We start from the raw sequence: 23,029 nt of genomic DNA, 5'->3' as shown, positions 1-23,029 counted from the left end.
GACATGACCCACCAAGCCTAGCCAGAACTTTTTTGTTTTTTAATTTTTGTTTGTTTTTCTTTCTTTATACACCGCTAAGAGTAGTATGAGGAGGCCGGGCGCGGTGGCTCAAGCCTGTAATCCCAGCACTTTGGGAGGCCGAGACGGGCGGATCATGAGTTCAGGAGATCGAGACCATCCTGGCTAACACGGTGAAACCCCGTCTCTACTAAAATACAAAAAAAATTAGCCGGGCGAGGTGGCGGGCGCCTGTACTCCCAGCTACTCGGGCGGCTGAGGCAGGAGAATGGCGTGAACCCGGGAGGCGGGGCTTGCAGTGAGCTGAGATCCGGCCACTGCACTCCAGCCTGGGCAACACAGCTAGACTGTGTCTCAAAAAAAAAAAAAAAAAAAAAAAAAGAGTAGTATGAGGAAACTTTTTAAAGGACATGTGAACGGATACGATTTATGTTTTAGGATCATCTGCTGTGAAAAGAATATTCTAATAGGAGCGAAGCCAGAGGGAAAGCAGTCAGTTGGGGGCTGCTGCAGTGGGCAGGACGAGAGATGCTGGAGAACGGGTCGGTGGCTGCAGTGGAAATGAAGTGGGGAATGGGGCCCAGCCGTTCCAAGCACCCGCACGGGAGCGGGCTCCATGTGGGGCTTGCGGCTGGACCAGACATGCTGCACCTTGGAAATATCTCACAGGGGAGGTGCACAGGACTTGCTGATGGATGAGGGATTAGAGAAATGAGGTGCCAAGCACCCAGGAAGTCCAAGGTGGGATTGAGGAGGGGAACAGAAGTGGGGGAAAACTGGCTGGACGCAGGGGCACATGCCTGTAATCCCAGCACTTTGGGAGGCTAAGGTGGGCGGATCACCTGAGGTCGGAAGTTTAGACCAGCCTGGCCACCATACCGAAACCCCGTCTCTACCCAAAATACAAAAATTAGCTGGGTGTGGTGGCGCACGCCTGTAATCCCAGTTACCCAGGAGAATGAGGCAGGAGAATCTCTTGAACCCGGGAGGCGTAAGTTGTGGTGAGCTGAGATCATGCCACTGTACTCCAGCCTGGGCAACAGGAGCGAAACTCTATCTCAAAAAAAAAAAAAAAAAAAAAAAAGTGGGGGGAAAATCCAGAATTCCATTTTGAGTACATTAAGCTTCAGATATCTAATCAAAAATGTTAATCAGGCAGTGGAAATTCAAATTTAGGAATTAGTGGGAAAGTCAGAGCTAGAGATAAAAATTTAAGGATCACTAGCCAGAAGATTGAGTTTAAATCCAGGAGAATATGTATTGAATTATATGCATTATAATAAAGCGATTTCCACCCTCAAGGGTGACCAAGAATAGAGGTCTATAAATCTATTACTTCTCAGCTCCTAGCAAAAAGCAGAATATTCTGCATTTGAATGAGTACTCAGCATTCACAAAGACATCCACAGAGGACTATATTCAGAGCCCATAGCCCCATTCCACACACCTCTTTGCATTTTTATTGCTACTGCAGTCAATCAGCCCAACAACCAGGTAACACTCACCCAGTGTGTAAGTAAAAGAAATGTTACCTTTCAATGAGAAAACCAGGGCAGGGCGCCGTGGCTCATGCCTGTAATCCCAGCACGTTGGAAGGCTGAGGTGGGTGGGTGTCACGAGGTCAAGAGATTGAGACCATCCTGGCCAACACCGTGAAACCCCATCTCTACTAAAAAATACAAAAAGTAGGTGGGCGTGGTGGTGCGCACCTGTAGTCCCAGCTACTCGGGAGGCTGAGGCAGAAGAATCGCTTCCTGGGAGGTAGAGGTTGCAGTGAGCCAAGATCGCGCCACTGCACTGTAGCCTGGTGACAGAGTGAAACTGTGTCTTAAAAAAAAAAGAAGAAAGAGAAAGAAAGAAAAGAAAACCAACAAAGTGGGTCAGGCTCCTGATGTTCATTGAGGTCAGTTAACATCAAAGAAATCAAACTTTTCTTTTTTTTTTTTTGAGACAGGGTCTCATTCTGTCGCCCAGGCTGGAGTGTGGTGGCGTGCTACTCTCTGCAGCCTGGAACTCCTGGGCTCGTGCCATCTTCCCACCTCAGCCTCCCAAGTGGTTGGGACTACAGGCAGGCACCACTAGGACCAGCTAATTTTTATGTTTTGCAGGGATGGGGTTACCCAGGCTGGTCTCAAACTCCTGGGCTCAAGAGATCCTCCCACCTTTGATGCAGGATTTTTCTTAGTCACTTTGCCAGCTGGAGATTTCCAGGGGGCAATTCCCCTGCCCAGGCCTTGCTCAGGCCTGGGATTGCTGCAGGAGACACCCTGTCTACTCAGCCTGCCAGGCCGCACCTGGCTTGCACTCCAGTGCAGGTCCCATGGCCGCCACTACTGCGTGTTTAGCCCCTGGCAGGAGGGAGTGTGTGAGTGAGCGAGTGTGGGGTCTGGCTGGCTGTTCCAAGTGCTGGCAGAGGAGTGGGCTCCATGTGGGGCTTGTGGCTGGACCAGGCATGTCACAAGTGACTCCCATGGTGGACTCTGGCATCCAGATGAGAGGAACACAGTGGCATCCAGGCAGGGGTGCCCATGACCCTGAAGCCCCAGAGGGGGTGTTACGGCATGCAAATTAGCTCTTTTAGTCCCTTTGTCTACAGCCTGATGGACAACAGCATGTTAACAGCTCCATCAGTCCTGTCACCCTGCTCTGGCCTATGGCTCCAGGGCTGGCTCAGCCCTGCTGCTGCTTCCCATCACATGAGGCAGCTGCCCTCCACTGGCGGAGGGTGTACAGCCTTCTTTGCACCTGTGCTTGGTGGGTCCCAAGTTCTTATCCCCTGTCCAAGAAGAATGAGGTTATGCTGACAATCAAAGGGTGAGGAGGGTGGAGAGAATTTTAGTGAGTGACGAAACAGCTCTCAGTGGAGAGGGGATGTGAAGGTGGTCCCCTACCCAAAGTCAGATGGTTTCTCGCTCAGTGTGGCTGGGTCTGGGGCTTTTATGTGCTCAGAACAGGGAGTATGTGTTGATTGTTTGTGGGTAAGCAAAAAAGGCTAAAACAAAGGCACCACTCAAAGATGGGCATGACAGTGTAATAAACCAATTAGGGAAGGGTATGTACATGTAAAACAGGGGAAGGGTGGGGATCAATCAGAGGAAAGTGCACCAAATGTGAAGACAGGTTCTCAATCCAGTCTGTGGACTTACCCACAGTAGCTAGGCTCTAAACTGTCTTTGGCTTGAAGTTTGGGTTTCACTGGGGATCTGCCCCTGTTTGCCTAGGATTTGTCTGCCTCCTGCCGCTGTCACCTTGGCATCCCAAAGTACTGCAATTACAGGCCTGAGCCATCATGCCTGGCCAACCTTTGCTTTAATGGAAGGAAAAAAAAAAAATTCACAATGTGTTTCCCAGTAAAATAATTTTATTTTTCCTTTTTTGTTTTTTTGGTGTACAACATAATGTTTTGCTATATATATGTACCTTGTGGAATGGCTAAATCAAGCTAATTAACATAAATATTACCTCACTTATTTTTGTTTGTGGTAGAATACTCAAAATTTATTCTCTTAGTAATTTTCATGTATATAATATATTGTTATTAACCATAATCACCATAGATCTTGAAATTGCCTTTGCAGAAATTATAATAGTAAGGGAAATCTGACATAACTGACTCCATCTTGCTTCTACCAGACTAACTTGCTTTTGGTCATTCCATTTTTTTTTTTTTGAGACAGAGTCTTGCTCTGTCACCCAGTCTGGAGGGCAGAGGCGGAATCTCAGCTCACTGCAACCTCTACCTCCCATGTTCAAGCGATTCTCCTGCCTCAGCCTCCTGAATAGCTGAGATTACACGCGCCCACCACCACGCCTGGCTAATTTTTGTATTTTTAGTAGAGATGAGGTTTCACCAAGTTGGCCAGGCTGGTGCTTTTGCTTATTTTTATGCAGAGGCCATAATAGTCCTTCCCTTGAACTAATCTCCTTGTTCAAAAATTGAAATCAGCCAGGTATGGTGGCTGATGCCTGTAATCCCAGCACTTCAAGAGGCCGAAGTGGGTGGATCACGAGATCAGGAGTTCGAGAACAGTCTGGCCAACATAGTGAAATGCCATCTCTACTAAAAATATAAAAATTAGCCAGGCGGCCGGGCGCGGTGGCTCAAGCCTGTAATCCCAGCACTTTGGGAGGCCGAGACGGGCGGATCACAAGGTCAGGAGATCGAGACCATCCTGGCTAACCCGGTGAAACCCCGTCTCTACTAAAAAATACAAAAAACTAGCCGGGCGAGGTGGCGGGTGCCTGTAGTCCCAGCTACTGGGGAGGCTGAGGCAGGAGAATGGCGTGAACCCGGGAGGCGGAGCTTGCAGTGAGCTGAGATCCGGCCACTGCACTCCAGCCTGGGTGACAGAGCGAGACTCCGTCTCAAAAAAAAAAAAAAAAAATTAGCCAGGCAAGGTGGCACATGCCTGTAGTCCCAGATACTCGGGATGCTGAGGTGGGAGAATCACTTGAACCTGGGAGGTAGAGGTTGTGGTGAGCCGAGATCGTGCCACTGCACTCCAGCCTGGACAACAGAGTGAGACTCCAACTAAAAAAAAAAAAAATTGAAACTGAGGCTGGGCATGGTGGTTCACACCTGTAATCCTAGCACTTTGGGAGGCTGAGATGGGCAGATCACGAGGTCAGGAGTTCAAGACCAGCCTGACCAACATCGTGAAACCCTGACTCTACCAAAAATACAAAAATTAGTTGGGCATGGCAGCACATGCCTGTAATCCCAGCTACTCAGGAGGCTGAGACAAGATAATTGCTTGAACTGGGACCTGGAGGCAGAAGTTGCAGTGAGCCAAGGTTGCACCACTGCACTCCAGCCTGGGCTGTAGAGCGAGACTCCATCTCAAAAAAAAAAATTGAAATCGTATTTGTAAAGACTAACATAAGGTCACAAGGTTGGAATTATGGTATGTGACCAGAAAGGGGTCCTGATCCAGACCCTAAGAAAGAATTCAGGGTGAACCCATAAAGTGAAAGCAGGCTTATTAGGAAAGTAAAGGAATGAAGAATGGCTACTCCATAGGCAGAGCAGCTTGGGCGGCTCAGCTGCTTATACTAATACTAATTGTTACTTCTTGATTATATGCTAAACAAGGGGTGGATTATTCATGGGTTTTCTGGGAAACGGGTGGGCAATTCCCTGAACTGATGGTTCCTCCCCTTTTCAGACCATATAGGGTAACTTCCTGATGTTGCCATAGCATTTGTAAACTGTCATGGCACTGGTGGGAGTGTCTTTTAGCATGCTAATGCATTATAATTAGCCTATGAGCACTGAGGATGCCAGAGGTCACTCTTGTGGCCATCCTGGTTTTGGCTGGCTTCTTTATCACAACCTTTTGTTTGTTTGTTTGTTTGTTTGTTTTTTGAGACAGAGTCTCACTCAGTTGCCCAGGCTGGAGTGCAGTTGGGCAGTCTCAGTTCACTGCAACCTCCGTCTCCTGGGTTTAAGTGATTCTCCTGCCTCAGCCTCCCGGGTAGTTGGGACTACAGGTACGTGCCTCTATGCCCAGCTAATTTTTGTATCTTTAGTAGAGATGGGGTTTCACCTTGTTGACCAGGATAGTCTTAAACTCTTGGCCTCAAGTGATCCACCCGCCTTGGCCTCCCAAAGCGTTGGGATTACAGGTGTGAACCACCACACCCAGTCACCACAACCTATTTTGCAAGGTCTCTGTGATCTGTATCTTGTGCCGACCTCCTATCTCATCCTGTGATTTAGAATGCCGAACCTCCTGGGAATGGAGCCCAGTAGGTCTCAGCCTTATTTTACCCTATTCATGATGGAGTTGCTTTAGTTCAAACGCCTCTGACAGTAGGGGCTTGGATTTCACTAAAGAATAAGCATGGTTACCAGGCACGGTGGCTCACGCCTGTAATCCCAGCACTTTGGGAGGCTGAGGCGTGTGGATCACCTGAGGTCAAGAGTTCAAAACCAGCCTGGCCAACATGGTGAAACCCCATCTTGACTAAAAATACAAAAAATTAGCCAGGCATGGTGGCATACGCCCATATTCCCAGCTACTCGGGAGGCTGAGGCAGGAGAATCACTTGAACCCCGGAGGTGGAGGTTGCAGTGAGCCAAGATTACGCCATTGTATTCCAGCCTAGGTAACTAGTGAAACTCTGTCTCAAAAAAACAAAACAAAACAAAACAAAACAAAACAAAAATTACCTGAGTGTGGTAGTGGACACCTGTAATCCCAGCTACTTGGGAGACTGAGGCAGGAGAAACTCTTGAACCCAGGAGGCGGAGGTTGCAGTGAGCCAAAATTGCGCCACGCACTCCAGCCTGGGCGACAGAGCGAGACTCCATCTAAAAACAACAACAACAAAAAAATAGGCATAAACAATGACCTGCCATGGCTTAACTTGCTTTTCTACAAGTTGCTTACTACCCCAGAGTCACATAACTGGGGGTTGCAAGATTTATAACTTCCCCAACTGTAACTCTAGATAACATCACTATTGTGAAAACTAAAGAATTGGTTTTTGAGATATTCTTCAGATTTAGCATTTCGGCAGACCAAGAGACACCACCCGATCCTGAGACTCCTGGAAATGGACTCGGCTGTACAAAGACCGTTTAGACAGCACTATGAGTTCATTCCCACCCTGTCAATCGTTTTGGTTCCCCAGCCCCCAGCCTGCCAAAGTACCCTTCAACACCCTAACCTCTGAATTCTCGGGGAGGTAGATTTGAGGAATTTCTCCCATTCTTCCAATTGGCTGGCCCTGTGATAATTAAACTCTTTCTTTGCTGCAACACCTGCTATTCTTGATCCATTGGTTTTCTTTTTTGGGGCAGTGAGCAAGAAGAACCTGTTAGGCTGCAACAATCTCTTGAACTTATTCCTCCTGTCTAAATGAAATTTTGTGTCCTTTGGCTAACATCTGTGAATCCTCTGTGAAAGTTATCAATATTAGGCCGGGCACCATGGCTCACGCCTGTAATCACAGCATTTTGGAAGGCTGAGGCAGGCGGATCACTTGAGGTCAGGAGTTCAAGACCAGGCTTGGCAACATAGCAAGACCCTGTCTCCACTAAAAATACAAAAATTAGCCTGTAGTCCCAGCTACTCAGGAGGCTGAGGCAGGAGAATTGCTTGAACCCAGGAGGCAGAGGTTGCGGTGAGCTGAGATTGTGCCATTGCACTCCAGCCTGGGCAACAAGAGCAAAACTCCGTCTCAAAAAAAAAAAGTTATCAATATTAAAATGTGGTCACTAATGTCAAACTCTAACAGAATGGAGCCAGGAGGCCATGAAGGACGGGCCTATATGTGAGTATGCTTATGACAGGAACCATGGAAGGAATTCCTCCATAAGCATGGAGGAATCAGAGTGATTACCCAATACATAATTCGGTGGGGTACAGATACTTATCTGTCCTCTTCCTTTCTTTCTTTCTTTTTGAGACAGAGTTTTGCTCTAGTTGCCTAGGCTGGAATGCAATGACAAGATCTCAGCTCACCGCAACCTCTGCCTCCCAGGTTCAAGCAATTCTCCTGCCTCAGCCTCCCGAGTAGATGGGATTACAGGCGTGCACCACCACCCCGGCTAATTTTGTATTTTTAGTAGAGATGGGGTTTCTCCATGTTGGTCGTGCTGATCTTGAACTCCTGACCTCAGGTTATCCACCTGCCTCGGCCTCCCAAAGTGTTGGGATTACAGACATGAGCCACTGTGCCCGGCCTATCTGTCCTCTTTCTATACAGGAGGGGGGAAGTGGGGAATGTAAGCAATATATTTTTTTTTCCTTTTTTGAGACGAAGTCTCACTCTGTCCCCTAGCCTGGAGTGCAGTGGTGCAATTTCAGCTCACTGCAATCTTTGCCTCTCTGGTTCAAGTGATTTTCCTCCCTTAGCCTCCGAGTAGCTGGGACTACAGGTGTGCGCCACGATGCCCAGCTAATTTTTTGTATTTTTAGTAGAGATGGGGTTTCACCATGTTAACCAGGATGGTCTCGATCTCCTGACCTTGTGATCCGCCCGTCTCGGCTTCCCAAAGTGCTGGGATTACAGGCGTGAGCCACCGCTCCTGGCCAGTAGGCAATATTTTTAAGAGATAATAAATGATTATTAGAGAGGTGGGGCGCAGTGGCCCATGCCTGTAATCCCAGCACTTTGGGAAGCGGAGGCAAGGGGATTGCTTGAGTTTAGGAGTTCAAAACCAGCCTGTGGGCCGGGCGCGGTGGCTCAAGCCTGTAATCCCAGCACTTTGGGAGGCCGAGATGGGCGGATCACGAGGTCAGGAGATCGAGACCATCCTGGGTAACACGGTGAAACCCCTTCTCTACTAAGAAATACAAAAAATAGCCGGGCGAGGTGGCAGCGCCTGTAGTCCCAGCTACTCGGGAGGCTGAGGCCGGAGAATGGCGTGAACCCGGGAGGCGGAGCTTGCAGTGAGCTGAGATCTGGCCACTGCACTCCAGCCTGGGCTACAGAGCGAGACTCCGTCTCAAAAAAAAAAAAAAAACAAAAAAACAAAAACAAAAACAAAATCAGCCTGTGTAGCAAAGGGAGACCTTCTCTCTAAAAACAATAAAAACATTAGCTGGATGTGGTGGCACGCATCTGTGGCCCTAGCTACGTGGGAGGCTGAGGCAGGAGGATCACTTGAGCCCAGGGGGTCAAGGCGGCAGGGAGCTCTGATTAAATCACTGCTGTACTCCAGCCTGGGCGACAGAGTAAGACTCTATCTTCAAAAGAAAAAAAACAAGATTATTTGAGAGAATGAACAGTGCCAAGTAAACAGAAATTAACTTGTAAATGACTCTCTTTGGAATTTGAATGAGCATAAGAGGCAGATACTATTTTGTGAAAAAGTCCATCCATCTTTTCCTGGATAGATAATGAAATTTCAGCCGGGCGCGGTGGCTCAAACCTGTAATCCCAGCACTTTGGGAGGCCGAGACGGGCGGATCACAAGGTCAGGAGATCGAGACCATCCTGGCTAACCTGGTGAAACCCCGTCTCTACTAAAAAATACAAAAAACTAGCCGGGCAAGGTGGCGGGCGCCTGTAGTCCCAGCTACTCAGGAGGCTGAGGCAGGAGAATGGCGTGAACCCGGAAGGCGGATTTTGCAGTGAGCTGAGATCCGGCCACTGCACTCCAGCCTGGGCGGCAGAGCGAGACTCTGTCTCAAAAAAAAAAAAAAAAAGATAATGAAATTTCAGGGAAGAAATGAAGGCAGTTGCATTTTCTTTGGTGGGTCTAGTCTTAAGGTAGGCAAGGGAAGATTAGAGTAGAATCTCTTCCAGCACATGCTGTCTTTCTTTTTTTTTTTTTTTTTTTTTGAGACGGAGTCTCACGCTGTTGCCCAGGCTGGAGTGCAGTGGCGCGATCTCGGCTCACTGCAAGCTCCACCTCCCGGGTTCCCGCCATTCTCCTGCCTCAGCCTCCTGAGTAGCTGGGACTACAGGCGCCCGCCACCGCGCCCAGCTAATTTTTTGTATTTTTAGTAGAGACGGGGTTTCACTGTGGTCTCGATCTCCCGACCTTGTGATCCGCCCGCCTCGGCCTCCCAAAGTGCTGGGATTACAGGCTTGAGCCACCGCGCCCGGCCACATGCTGTCTTTCAAGGGCTCTTAAAAGAATTAGCATACCAGGGTGACATATTTTGGGGTGAAATTCTCTGGGTTCCTTCACTACAACATAGATAAATTTTTTTTTCTTTTTTTTTTAGACAGAGTTTCCTTCCGTTGCCCAGGCTGGAGTGCAATGGCACAATCTTGGCTCACTGCAACCTCTGCCTCTCGGGTTCAAGCAATTCTCTTGCCTCAGTCTCCTGAGTAGCTGGGACTACAGGCACAGGCCACCACACCCTGCTAACGTTTTTGTATTTTTTTTTTAGTAGAGACAGAGTTTCACCATGTTGGCTAGTCTGGTCTCGAACTCCTGACCTCAAGTGATCCACCTGCCTCGGCCTCCCAAAGTCCTGGGATTACAGGCGTGAGCCACCGTACCCAGCCTAGAGAAACCTTTAGGATGAAGGAAACCAGAATATTTCACCTCAAAACAAGGTTAAACTAAAGAAGCAGCCTCAAGGTCTCCCTGGTCTTCCCACCTCCCTCCTGTCTCTCAACCTTTTGTCTCTCCCAAGACACAGAATGAGGCTATTCTCTGAAGTTCCCTTATCTACCTAGAAACCAGACCCCAAATGAGGGGGTCCACTAGCTGCCAAGGTCCTCCTTCCACCAACAGCTGGACCCGATTTGGCATGCCCTGGGTGGGTGCAGTGAAGTCAATCGCCCTGTCCCACAGACCTGACACTCAATCCGTGATAGATAGATGACCCCGGAGGCATTGCAGCCTCTGTGCCCAAACGTGCTTTGTAACTAGATAAAGGTAGACAAGATGCTAACCCTTGCCAAGGGGCCTGCCCAATACATTTTGGCTCTGCCAGCCTGGTTGCCATACCCTGCCCAAAATGCCCATGGAGTACATGTACCCAACCCCAACCTTCCCTGCACCCAGGTCCCTGTGGAGGTAGAGACCAAAAGCATAGCAGACGGTGGTGCAGTCATGGGGCAGGGATGCTACAGGTGGGTGGAGCCTGGGGCACCAGAAGGTTGAGAAGCAGGCAGCCCAAAACCCATCCCAGGTGGGTGGGGAGGTGGTGGTGGGAACTGGGCATGAGCTGAGGCTCCAGTGTATGTCCCACTTTCTCACTGGACTGCTATGTCATCTGGGGAGTCAGGATATTCTGACAAAAATTCATAGAGCTCACAATAGTTAAGCTCGGGAGGCTGAGACAGGAGAATCCCTTGAACCTGGAGGCTGAGGTTGCAGTGAGCCGAGATCACGCCTGGAGGCTGAAGTTGCAGTGAGCTGAGATCGCGCCACTGCACTCCAGCCTGGGCAACAAAAGAGTGAAACTCCATGTCAAACAAAACAAAACAAACACATGATAGATTTCTGTGTGTGTATGTTCTTTTTTTAGAGACAGCATCTTGCTCTGTCACCCAGGCTGGACTGCAGTGGTACAAACATGACTCACTGCAGCCTCTACCTCCTGGCCTGAAGCAATCCTCCTGCCTCAGCCTCCCGAGTAGCTGGGATTATAGGCACATGCCACCATGCCTGGCTAATTTTTTTTTTTTTTTTGAGATGGAGTCTCACTCTGTTGCCCAGGCTGGAATGTAGTGGCGTGATTTCAGTCACTGCAAACTCCGCCTCCCAGATTCAAGTGATTCTTGTGCCTCAGCCTCCTGAGTAGCTGGAATTACAGGTGCCTGCCATCACACCAAGCTAATTTTTGTATTTTTAGCAAAGATGGGGTTTCACCAGGTTGGTGAGGCTGGTCTCGAACTCCCGACCTCAGATGATGCACCCGCCTCGGCCTCTCAAAGTGCTGGGATTACAGGCATGAGCCACTGTGCCCGGCCAATGTTTTTCTTTTTCTAAATAGAGATGGGGTCTCACCTGGTCAGTTTTGAGTATTTTTTTTAATATTTCTCTTTTCTTTTTTTTTTTTTTTTGAGATGGAGTCTTGTTCTGTCACCCAGGCTGGAGTGCAGTGGCACAATCTCGGCTCACTGCAACCTCCGCCTCCTGGGTTCAAGCAATTCTCCTGCCTCAGCCTCCCGAGTAGCTGGGATTACAGGCACACGCCACCATGCCCAGCTAATTTTTGTATTTTTTAGTAGAGATGGGGTTTTACCATGTTGGTCAGGCTGGTCTCGAACTACTGACCTTGTTATCCACCTGCCTTGGCCTCCCAAAGTGCTGGGATTACAGGCGTGAGCCACCGCGCCCGGCCTTTTAAATACTTCTCTTTGCCCACATAAATCTTATCCATTCAAAGCCTAGCTTGATTTCTTCTTGTTCTAACACCACTCTAGTTCCGTGTCTCCGGATGGAAAACTGATGTGCTGTGACTGTTAGCCAGGGTTTGAGGTGAACTGAGAAAAATTAGGGCAATATATGGCCGGGCGCGGTGGCTCATGCCTGTAATCCCAGCACTTTGGGAGGCCGAGACGGGTGGATCACGAGGTCAGGAGATCGAGACCATCCTGGCTAACACGGTGAAACCCCATCTCTACTAAAAAATACAAAAAACTAGCTGGGCGAGGTGGCGGGCGCCTGTAGTCCCAGCTACTTGGGAGGCTGAGGCAGGAGAATGGTGCGAACCTGGGAGGCGGAGCTTGCAGTGAGCTGAGATCCGGCCACTGTACTCCAGCCTGGGCCACAGAGCAAGACTCCGCCTCAAAAAAAAAAAAAAAAAAAAAATTAGGGCAATATAAAGGGTTTTTCTTAAAGATTAATAAGCAAAATAAAACCTTGGCAACACGCATGTCAGATCCCAAAATCTTCTGGAAATTTTACTGATTCATGAAATCGTTTTGGGAAACACTATGATACATTTATCCTTCCACAGAACTCTAGAAACATTGAATGTCAGTAACACTCATTTGACAAAGATGAATTTGTATTGAGATTTGATTTTGCTTCACGGTCTCTTCTTCTAGAGTGTAAGCACATAAAATGCAGAAAAGTTTTCTCCCACTTTTTCTACTGCCTTTTCGTTTCTTTGGAGACAGAGGCTTGCTCTGTCACCCAGGCTGATGTGCAGTGACGTGATCTTGGCTCACTGCAACCTCCACCACCAGGGCTAACGTGATTCTCCTACCTCAGCCTCCTGAGTGCTGGGATTACAGGCACCCACCGCCACATCCGGTTAATTTTTGTATTTTTGGTAGAGATGGGGTTTCACCATGTTGGTCAGGCTGGTCCCGAACGCCTGGCCTCAAGTGATTTGCCTGCCTCAGCATCCCAAAGTGCTGGGATTACAGGCATGAGCTGCCATGCCCAGCCTGCCTTTTAAAGTCCTTATATTTTTTATATCTGACAGTTTTCCAAAAGTCTTCCGGATGCCTGTGGGGAGAGTAGATGGGTTGAGCAAGTAGAAGTTCTTGGAAGGAGGCGCAGAAGAATGTCCGCTACTAAGTCAAGCTCCTGCTCTTGCCCTCCAGGCTTGTGTCTAAAGGATCAGTAAATGATCCCCTCCAGGCTTTCTGCTTGTGTCTAAACGATCACTTGGTTACTCACTTAGCTGCTGCTTTCTGAAAACTTTTCCTCCATCTCATATTTGTTTCCTACCCCAGCTGTCATCTTCTCCAATCACTCAATAATTATTTAAGGAGCATGTCCTCTGTGTCGTCTTCATATTCGTCTAACAGCTCCTTCAGCATCTTCTCCATCCCTAGCCTCTTCCTGAGCCATAATCCCTGAAACAAGGGCTTACCAGGGAGAGGCTTAGCCCTTAAACCAAACACCTATTGTCCTCATTGATGCTTTCCTCAGGAGCTTAGGGTATTTGCCCCCCAAATTTGAGTTTCAGCCCAAACACCATTGCCAATGAGTAGCAAGCAATCCTGAACAAACCTCTCAGCTTCTCTATAAACTCCAACAGTAAGGCACTTCTAGCACTATGTACAAATGCTATGCAAGTATTTTCAGCCTTCCTACAAAGAGACTACCTTTACAGTTACAGTTTTTCTCTTTTTTTTGAGACAGGGTCTCATTTTGTTGCCCAGGCTGGAGTCCAGTGCACAGCTCACTGCAGCCTTGACCTCCTCGGGTTCAGATGATCCGCCAGTCTCAGCCTCCCGAGTAGCTGGGACTACAGGTTCACAACACCACATCCAGCTTATATATATGTAATACATATATATTATATATATTTGAGACGGAGTCTCGCTCTGTTGCCCAGGCTGGAGTGCAGTGGCGTGACCTCAGCTCACCGCAAGCTCTGCCTCCCGGGTTCACGCCATTCTCCTGCCTCAGCCTCCCAAGTAGCTGGGACTACAGGTGCCCGCCACAACGCCTGGCTAATTTTTTCTTTTTTCTTTTTAGCAGAGACAGGGTGTCACCGTGTTAGCCAGGATGGTCTCGATTTCCTGACCTCGTGATCCACCCGCCTTGGCCTCCCAAAGTGCTGGTGTGTCCAGAATTGGTGGGTTCTTGGTCTCGCTGACTTCAAGAATGAAGCCGCGGATGCTCGCGGTGAGTTTCACAGTTCTTAAAGTTGGTAGTCCGGAGTTTGTTCCTTTAGATGTTCAGATGTGTCCACAGTTCCTTCCTTCTGGTGGGTTCGGGGTCTTGCTGACCTCAGGAGTGAAGCTGCAGACATTTGTGGTGAGTGTTACAGCTCATAAAAGTGGCGTGGACCCAAAAAGTGAGCAGCAGCAAGATTTATTGCAAAGAGTGAAAGAACAAAGCTTCCACAGCATGGAAGGGGACCCAAGCAGGTTGCCACTGGCTAGCTACGCACCCTGCTTTTATTCCCTTATCTGGCCCCACCCACATCCTGCTGATTCGTCCATTTTACAGAGAGCTGATTGGTCCATTTTGACAGGGTACTGATTGGTGCGTTTATAATCTTTTAGCTAGACACAGAGTGCTAGACAGAAAAGTTCTCCAAATCCCCACTAGATTAGCTAGATACAGAGTGCTGATTGGTGCATTTACAATCCTTTAGCTAGACACAGAGTGCTAAACAGAAAAGTTCTCCAAGTCCCCACTAGGTTAGCTAGATACGAGTACTGATAGGTGCATTTACAAACCTTGAGCTAGACACAGAGTACTGATTGGTGTATTTACAAACCCTGAGCTAGACACAGTGCTGATTGGTGCGTTTACAATCCTTTAGCTAGGCCGGGTGCGGTGGCTCACGCCTGTAATCCCAGCACTTTGGGAGGCCGAGGCGGGCGGATCACAAGGTCAGGAGATTGAGACCACGGTGAAACCCCGTCTCTACTAAAAATACAAAAAAAATTAGCCGGGCTCGGTTGTGGGCGCCTGTAGTCCCAGCTACTCGGGAGGCTGAGGCAGGAGAATGGCGTGAACCCGGGAGGCGGAGCTTGCAGTGAGCCGAGATCGCGCCACTGCACTCCAGCCTGGGCGACAGAGCAAGACTCCGTCTCAAAAAAACAAAAACAAAAACAAAAACAAAAAAAAAACAATCCTTTAGCTAGACATAAAGTTTCTGCAAGTCTCCACTAGACTCAGGAGCCCAGCTGGTTTCAGCTAGTGGATCCCTCACCGGCCGCAGGGGGAGCTGCCCACCAGTCCCGTGACCTGCACCCGCAACTCCTCAACTCTTGTGTGGTTGAAGGGACTGGGCCCCCTGGGACAGGGGGCAGCATTCATTCGGGGGAGGTTCCAGCCATGCAGGAGCCCACTGCGCGGGGGAGACTGGGGCATGGCGGGCTGCAGGTCCTAAGCCTTGCCCCATGGGGAGGCAGCTGAGGCCAGGCGAGAATTCCAGCGCAGCGCCCGCAGGCTGGCACTGCTGGGGGACCTGGTGCACCCTCTGCAGCTGCTGGCCCGGGTGCTAAGCCCCTCACTGCCCTGGGCCGGTGGTGCCAGCCGGCTGCTCCAGGTGCACGGCCTGCCGAGCCCATGTCCACCTGGCACTCGTGCTGGCCCGTGAGCGCTGCATGCAGCCCCAGTTCCCACCCGCACATCTCCCTCCACACCTCCCTGCAAGCAGAGGGAGCCAGCTTCCGCCTCGGCCAGCCCAGAGAGGGGCTCCCACAGTGCCGTGGGGGGGCTGAAGGGCTCCTCAAGCGCCTCCGGAGTGAACGCCGAGGCCGAGGAGGCGCGGAGAGCGAGGGCTGCTAGTATGTTATATCCTCTCACTGGGATTACAGGCGTGAGCCACTGCGCCCTGCCAATTTTTGTGTTTTTTGTAGAGACAGGTTTTCGCCATGTTGCCCAGGCTGGTCTCGAACTCCTGGGCTCAAGTGATCCACCTGTCTCAGCCTCCCAAAGTGCTGGGATTACAGACACCGGCCACAGTTTCATTAAAATATCTCTTTGGTCATAAAGAGCTCGAGCAGTAATGATCTAAAAAGTTGCCTGTGCCGGGCGCTGTGGCTCAAGCCTGTAATCCCAGCACTTTGGGAGGCCGAGACGGGCGGATCACGAGGTCAGGAGATCGAGACCATCCTGGCTAACACGGTGAAACCCCGTCTCTACTAAAAAATACAAAAAAAAAAACTAGCCGGGCGAGGTGGCGGGCGCCTGTAGTCCCGGCTACTCGGGAGGCTGAGGCAGGAGAATGGCGGGAACCCGGGAGGCGGAGCTTGCAGTGAGCTGAGATCCGGCCACAGCACTCCAGCCTGGGTGACAGAGCGAGACTCCGTCTCAAAAAAAAAAAAAAAAAAAAAAAAAAAAAAAAAAAAAAGTTGCCTGTAACCTTTTCTGCCATTCTATGTAAAGGAAAACTATAGCAGAATTAAGGAAGACAAAACCAAAAAAACCAAACCATAGATTTGAGGCAAAAATGATCACAAAATCTGTACGAGAGACCAGGTAAGAAAACTCACCCCTTAAACATTTCCAGAACCATACCATCCAATAGCAAATGCAACCAAGCATAGGCAATACAAGTATGTCTGAGAAATATATAGCATCAAGAATACGATAGGAGCCAGGCGCAGTGGCTCACGTCTGTAATCCCAGCACTTTGGGAGGCCAAGGTGGGCGGATCACTTGAGTATGGGAGTTCCAGATGAAATGGGTAACCTGGTGAAACCCCATTTCTACAAAAAAAATGCAAAAATTGGCCGGGCATGGTGGCACGCACCTGTAGTCCCAGCTACTTGGGAGGCTGAAGTGGGAGGGTCACCTGAGCCTAGGAGGTTGAGGCTGCAGTGAGCTGTACTTGCACCATTGCACTTCAGCCTGGGTGACAGAGTGAGACCATGTCTCAAAACAAAACAAAACAAAAAAACCTCAGAAAACACCCAGCCTGGCCAATACAGTGAAATCCCATCTCTACTAAAAATATAAAAATTAGCCAGGCATGGTGGCGCATGCCTGTAATCCCAGCTACTCAGGAGGCTGAGGCAGGAGAATTGCTTGAACCTGGGAGGCAGAGGTTGAAGTGGGCTGAGATTCTGCCACTGCACTCCAGCCTGGACGATAAAGCGAGACCCCATCTTTAAAAAAAAGGAAAAAGAAAAAGAAAAAAACACCTCAGAAAACACTACTACCTATTAAAGGTGTAGAGGCATAGACAGAACTTTTGAAATCCTAGGAAATTAACCTACAATTCTTGAAGCACAATCAATTTCAGCACACGCTTACCCCTAATATAAATAAATTGCGGTTAATTTTCATTTATGATATCCTGAAAGGTTTAAATAGCTTATTTTAAAATTTTACATTGCATTCCAAAGAAACCAGTCTCTTGTAAAGCCTCGAGGTCCAAATACCAATTTAGAGGAAATACAAATTCAGAACATAAAAAATGATACTCTGGAAAAATAATCAGCATAATCCAGACAGTAAAAATTCTACTGGACAAATTACCTGATTTCTTCAACAAGTGAATGCAAACAAGAAAAAAAGAAAAACAAGAGATGGTGAGGAAATCTATAGATTAAGTCCTGAGAGCTATCAACCAATCACTACAATGTGTAAATTTTGCTTGTAGTGATTCAAATAATTTGTGAAAATAACTGAAATATTCAATGATGAAATGATTTGATATATAAAATAACATGGGAGGGGAAGTAGGGGTATAGATGAAACAGAATTGGGAAAATATTGGTAAGTCTAAGGCCAGGCTCGGTGGCTCACACCTGTAATCCCAGCACATTGGGAGGCTGAGGCAGGCAGGTTACCTCGTCAGGAGTTCGACACCAGCCTGGCCAATATGACGAAACCCCATCTGTACTAAAAATACAAAAATTAGCTGGGCGTGGTGGTGCACGCCTGAAATCCCAGCTACTTGAGAGGCTGAGGAAGGAGAATCGCTTGAACCCAGGAGGTGGAGGTTGCAATAAGCTGAGATCACGCCACTGTACCCTAGCCTGGGTTACAAACTGAGACCCCATCTCAAAAAAAAAAAAAAGAAAAGGAAAGGTAACTGTTGAAGCTGTGCTACACGTATGGTATTTGTTAAACTCTTTTGTTGTTGTTGTTTGGAGTTGTCCATAATAAAAAGAAAAAAAAAAGGAGGAACCTATACAAGTTTAAAATATATAATCAGAGTCTCTGCGAGCTGAAATTTTGTTGACTTTTACAGTTTTGTGTTTGTATCCACCTTTCCTAGGTTTATTATACTATTTTATTGTACATGTCTCTTTGTGAAAGAGGCAATGCATAAATAAATTAAAAGCCTTATACCAAAGCTAACAGAAGACTTAAACTTCCTGATTTTCCTAAGGGAATCATGCACTAAACTTGAAAATGGTGCAAATTTAATTCTGTAGCGTATGCTGTTGCATATTATGTGCTATTGTCCAACCCAGTAATGCAAAGTACAGAAATGGTGCATGTGGTCTGTGCAAATCCAAGAACATTTTGTTCAAGTTTATTGTACTCCAAGTTAATCTTATTTTATTGAGATAGCGTCTCACTTTGTTGCCCAGGCTGGAGTACAGTGGCACAATCTCAGCTCACTGCAAACTCTGCTTCCCAGGCTCAAGCAATTCTTGTGGCTCAACCTCCTGAGTAGCTGGGACTACAGGCATGTGCCACCACACCCAGCTATTTTTTGTATTTTTTGTAGAGATGGAGTTTCGCCATGTTGGCCAGGCTGGCCTTGAATTTCTGGCCTCATGTGATCTGCCTGCCTTGGCCTTCCTAAGAGCTGGGATTACAGGAATAAGCCACTACGCTAGCCCAAGTTTACTTTATTTATTTATTTTTTTTTTCCTTTTTTTTTTTTTTTGAGACAGGGTCTTGCTTTGTTACCCAGGCTGGAGTACAGTGGCACAAACATGGCTCACTACAGCCTCAACCTCCCGGGCTCAAACGATTGTCTCACATCAGCCCAAGTAGCTGGGACTACAGGCACACACCAACACAACCAGCTAATTTTTAAATTTTTATAGAGACAAGGTCTCCCCATGTTACCCGACTACTGTGGTAGTTACATTTCCCGAGCTTAAGTGTTCTGCCTGCCTCAGCCTCCCAAAGTGCTTGGATTACAGGCATGAGCCACTGTGCCCGGTTGGTCCAAATTCATTCTGAAGTAGTATAAAACATCTGTGTATTAACTATACCTTACCTGGCGTATAACCAGAAGAAATAGATGCTGTCAGCTCTGTGGTCTGAACATATTAAACAAAGCATAACAAATTTGGCACTGACAACCCAAAGCATATGAATTCATCCAGAGATGAAAAGTAGCCAAGGATAATTAGGTTCACATGAAATTAAATTTAGACAAGAATTTCAATTTGTCAATTTACAGGGATTATGCCAATTTAGGAAATTGTAATTACCTCTCATATAGAGCCTCCCCATCCTGGTATTTGTGTTTCTGGGAGAGTAAATCAGTGTCAGTTGCTTGGCAAGTATGGAATTAGAGGAAAGATACTTCCAAGAAAAAAGAATTTCATTTTGGCAACAATGTGCGACTACCAGAAAGATTCCCTCCTCCTTCCTTCAGCTATGAAAGACATTACTGGGACAACTGTGGAAATCAGAATACAGACTGTAATCACTCTAGAGAACAGTACTCCATTAATATAATTTTTCTGAATTTGATCGTTGTATTGTGGTCATGCAGAAGATGCCCTTGTTTTAGAGGATTAAGCTGAAGTATTTATGGGATTAAGCTGAAGTGTCTGGATGTCTGCAAATAACTCTCCAATGGTTTAGGAATGAAAGAAAAAATACAGAGATTAGCAAAGCAAACATGATAAACTGTTACCAGTTGGTAAATTTAGATGAAGGTTATATGGGTGTTCATTGTTTTCTCTTGCAATTTTTAAAAAAATTTAAACTGTTCAAAAAAGAAATGGACATATGATCCAGAATGAACTCAACAAAAATGATGTCACCAACATTTACAAAGAAGGCTAAGGAGGCAAAAAGCAAGTGTCGCATCTTAAGTAGTAATAACCCGTTAGCCCACATTTCCTTCGGAAAACAGATAAGGTTCATAAAAGGAAGTCATTTTCTTTTTTTTTTCTTTGAGATAGAGTTTTGTTCTTTTCGCCCAGGCTGGAGTACAATGGCACAATCTTGGCTTACTGCAACCTCCACCTCCTGGGTTAAATGATTCTCCTGCCTGAGCCTCCTAAGTAGCTGGGATTACAGGCGCACGCCACCAGGCCTGGCTAATTTTTGCATCTTTAGTAGAGACAGGGTTTCACCATGTTGGCCAAGCTGGTCTTGAACTCCTGACCTCAAGTAATCTGCCCCCTTCAGGCTCCCAAAGTGCTGGGATTATAGCAGTGAGCCAGCATGCCCAGTCAAAAGTCAGTTTCTAGATGGAACTTCAGTTTAAAGAAAATTCTTTTATTGTTATATAGATGTAGTATATATTATATAATCAGAAATAAATCTGAGATATGGTGTTATATGGCCTAAAGGAAGAAGACACACTGCCTATATATGATGAACATAGATGATTTACTTTCCAAGAAAAGGAACTATAGCAAACTTTCAGAATTTTACCCTGTACTTAGATAAAAATCTATTATTCAAAGGCTTTATTCACTAACAATTTACTGAACACCTGTTATATCCCAGTGGTCCTGAGCTTAGTCCTTGCCTTGAAGAACAGCCTATCAGAGTCTCTGCATATCTTTTCAAAATCCTAGTTTAATTTTAGTAATTTAGATCGCAGGTAACCTAGAAATAATTTACAACTACTATTTAAAGGCAATTATGCCCGGGTGCAGTGGCTCACGCCTGTAATTCCAGCACTATGGGAGGCCGAGGCGGGTGGATCACTTTAGGCCAGGAGTTCGAGACCAGCGTGGCCAACATGGGGAAACACTGTCTCTACTAAAAATATAAAAATTAGCTGGGCATGGTGGCATATGCCTGCAATCCCAGTTACTTGGGAGGCTGAGGCATGAGAATCACTTAAACCTGGGAAGCAGAGGTTGCAGTGAGTCAAGATCGTGCCACTGCACTCCAGTCTGGGTGAGAGAGTGAGGCTCTATCTCAAAAATAAATGAAATAAAGGCAGTTACAATTTTCTACTTCAGTTAAAATGGCATATAATTCTGTAAGCCATAATATAGTGTATAGTCTTGTTTGTGGTAGTTACATTTCGTCAAGTATCTGATTCGTTACCACATAAGTTATTTTTCAACGGAGAAGCCAGTCTTTTTTTTTTTGAGACGGAGTCTCGCTCTGTCGCCCGGGCTGGAGTGCAGTGGCCGGATCTCAGCTCACTGCAAGCTCCGCCTCCCAGGTTTACGCCATTCTCCTGCCTCAGCCTCCCGAGTAGCTGGGACTACAGGCGCCCGCCACCTCGCCCGGCTAGTTTTTTGTATTTTTTAGTAGAGACGGGGTTTCACGGTGTTAGCCAGGATGGTCTCGATCTCCTGACCTCGTGATCCGCCCGTCTCGGCCTCCCAAAGTGCTGGGATTACAGGCTTGAGCCACCGCGCCCGGCCGAGAAGCCAGTCTTTAAGTACACAATCAAATCAAAAGTCGAAAGAGTAAAATGTCAATCTGTGAACTGACTACCTCTGCATTTCTGTTGTTTATCTTCTTTTTACTGGCTTAAGAGTTCACAGATCAATGAGACTTGTCTCTTTAATTATGGGTTCTTAGATATATAATAAGAATCCACTACACGAAAGCTCAATATTCTTATAAAGAAAAGCTTAGGAACTCATAATGTTGTAATATCTGGATGTCTGCAAATAATTCTTAAATGGTTCAGCAAAAAAAGATAAAAAGGGGGGGCCGGGCATAGTGGCTCACGCCTGTAATCCCAGCACTTTGGGAGGCCAAGGAGGGCAGATCACCTGAGGTCAGGAGTTCCAGGCCAGCATGGCCAACATGGTGAAACCCTATCTCTACTAAAAATACAAAAATTAGCCGCATGACTACAATTCCAGCTACTCGGGAGGCTGAGGCAAGAAAATTCCTTGAACCTGGGAGGCGGAGGTTGCAGTGAGCCAAGATCAAGCCACTGCACTCTCAGCCTGGGAGACAGAGCAAGACTCCATCTCAAAAAAATAAGTAAATAAAAAGAGGATATGCACCATGGAGACCATATTTTTCATTTCTGCTGAGTACTATATTACCGCTGAGCAAAAGTTCCCACTACATAAAGTGATTTTTTTTTTTTTTTTTTTTTGTGAGACAGAGTTTCACTCTGGTTGCCTAGGCTGGATGGAGTGCAATGGCGCAATCTCAGCTCACCGCAACCTCCGCCTCCAAGGTTCAAGCGAGTCTCCTGCCTCAGTCTCCTGAATAGCTGGGATTATAGGGATGCACCACCACACCCGGCTAATTTTTTTGTATTTTAGTAGAGACGGGGTTTCTCTATGTTGGTCAGGCTGGTCTCGAACTTCTGACCTTAGGTGATCCGTCCGCCTCAGCCTCCCAAAGTGCTGGGATTACAAGCATGAGCCACTGCACCCGACCAATTTTTTCTTTTTTTTTGAGACAGGGTTTTACTCTGTCATCCAGACTGGAGTGCAGTGGTACAATCTTGGCTCACTGCAACCTCCACCTCCCGGGTTCAAGTGAGTCTCCCATCTCAACCTCCCGAATAGCTGAGACTATAGGCACGCACCACTATGCCTAACTAATTTTTGCATTTTTTGGTAGAGATGGGGTTTCACCATGTTGGCCAAGCTGGTCTTGAACTCCTAACCTGAAGTAATCTGCCTGCTTCAGCCTCCCAAAGTGCTTAGATTATAGGCGTGAGCCACTGTGCCCAGCTGAGAATGTCATCATTAATAGAGACTTTACCCTGTTCCATTGGGATTTCTTTTCATTAAGGCCTACTGAGAGATTAAAAATGATGGAGGAGAACCTGTTTATTAACGGCCACATGTGTGACTAAAGTTTACATACAGTGCCTGACCTAAAACGCAGCCTTTCACTACTGCAAGGTAAATTCAGCCGTCAGGATTCTTTCTGTAAAGCTGGGCTGTAGACTCACACCTGAAGTTTTCATTTGTCCTAAAGGACAGGGGAGATGGCGGGAGGCAAGCATGTGCCTGTGTGAGGACCCCTCTCTGCCTGCTTGTGGCAGAAGAGGTCCCTGCAGAAGACACACTGCAAATGTGTGAA

The sequence above is a fragment of the Macaca nemestrina genome, chromosome 17 (genome assembly GCF_043159975.1).
Source record: "Macaca nemestrina isolate mMacNem1 chromosome 17, mMacNem.hap1, whole genome shotgun sequence".
Classification (NCBI taxonomy): Eukaryota; Metazoa; Chordata; class Mammalia; order Primates; family Cercopithecidae; genus Macaca; species Macaca nemestrina.
Note: the sequence above shows the minus strand (reverse complement) of the source record.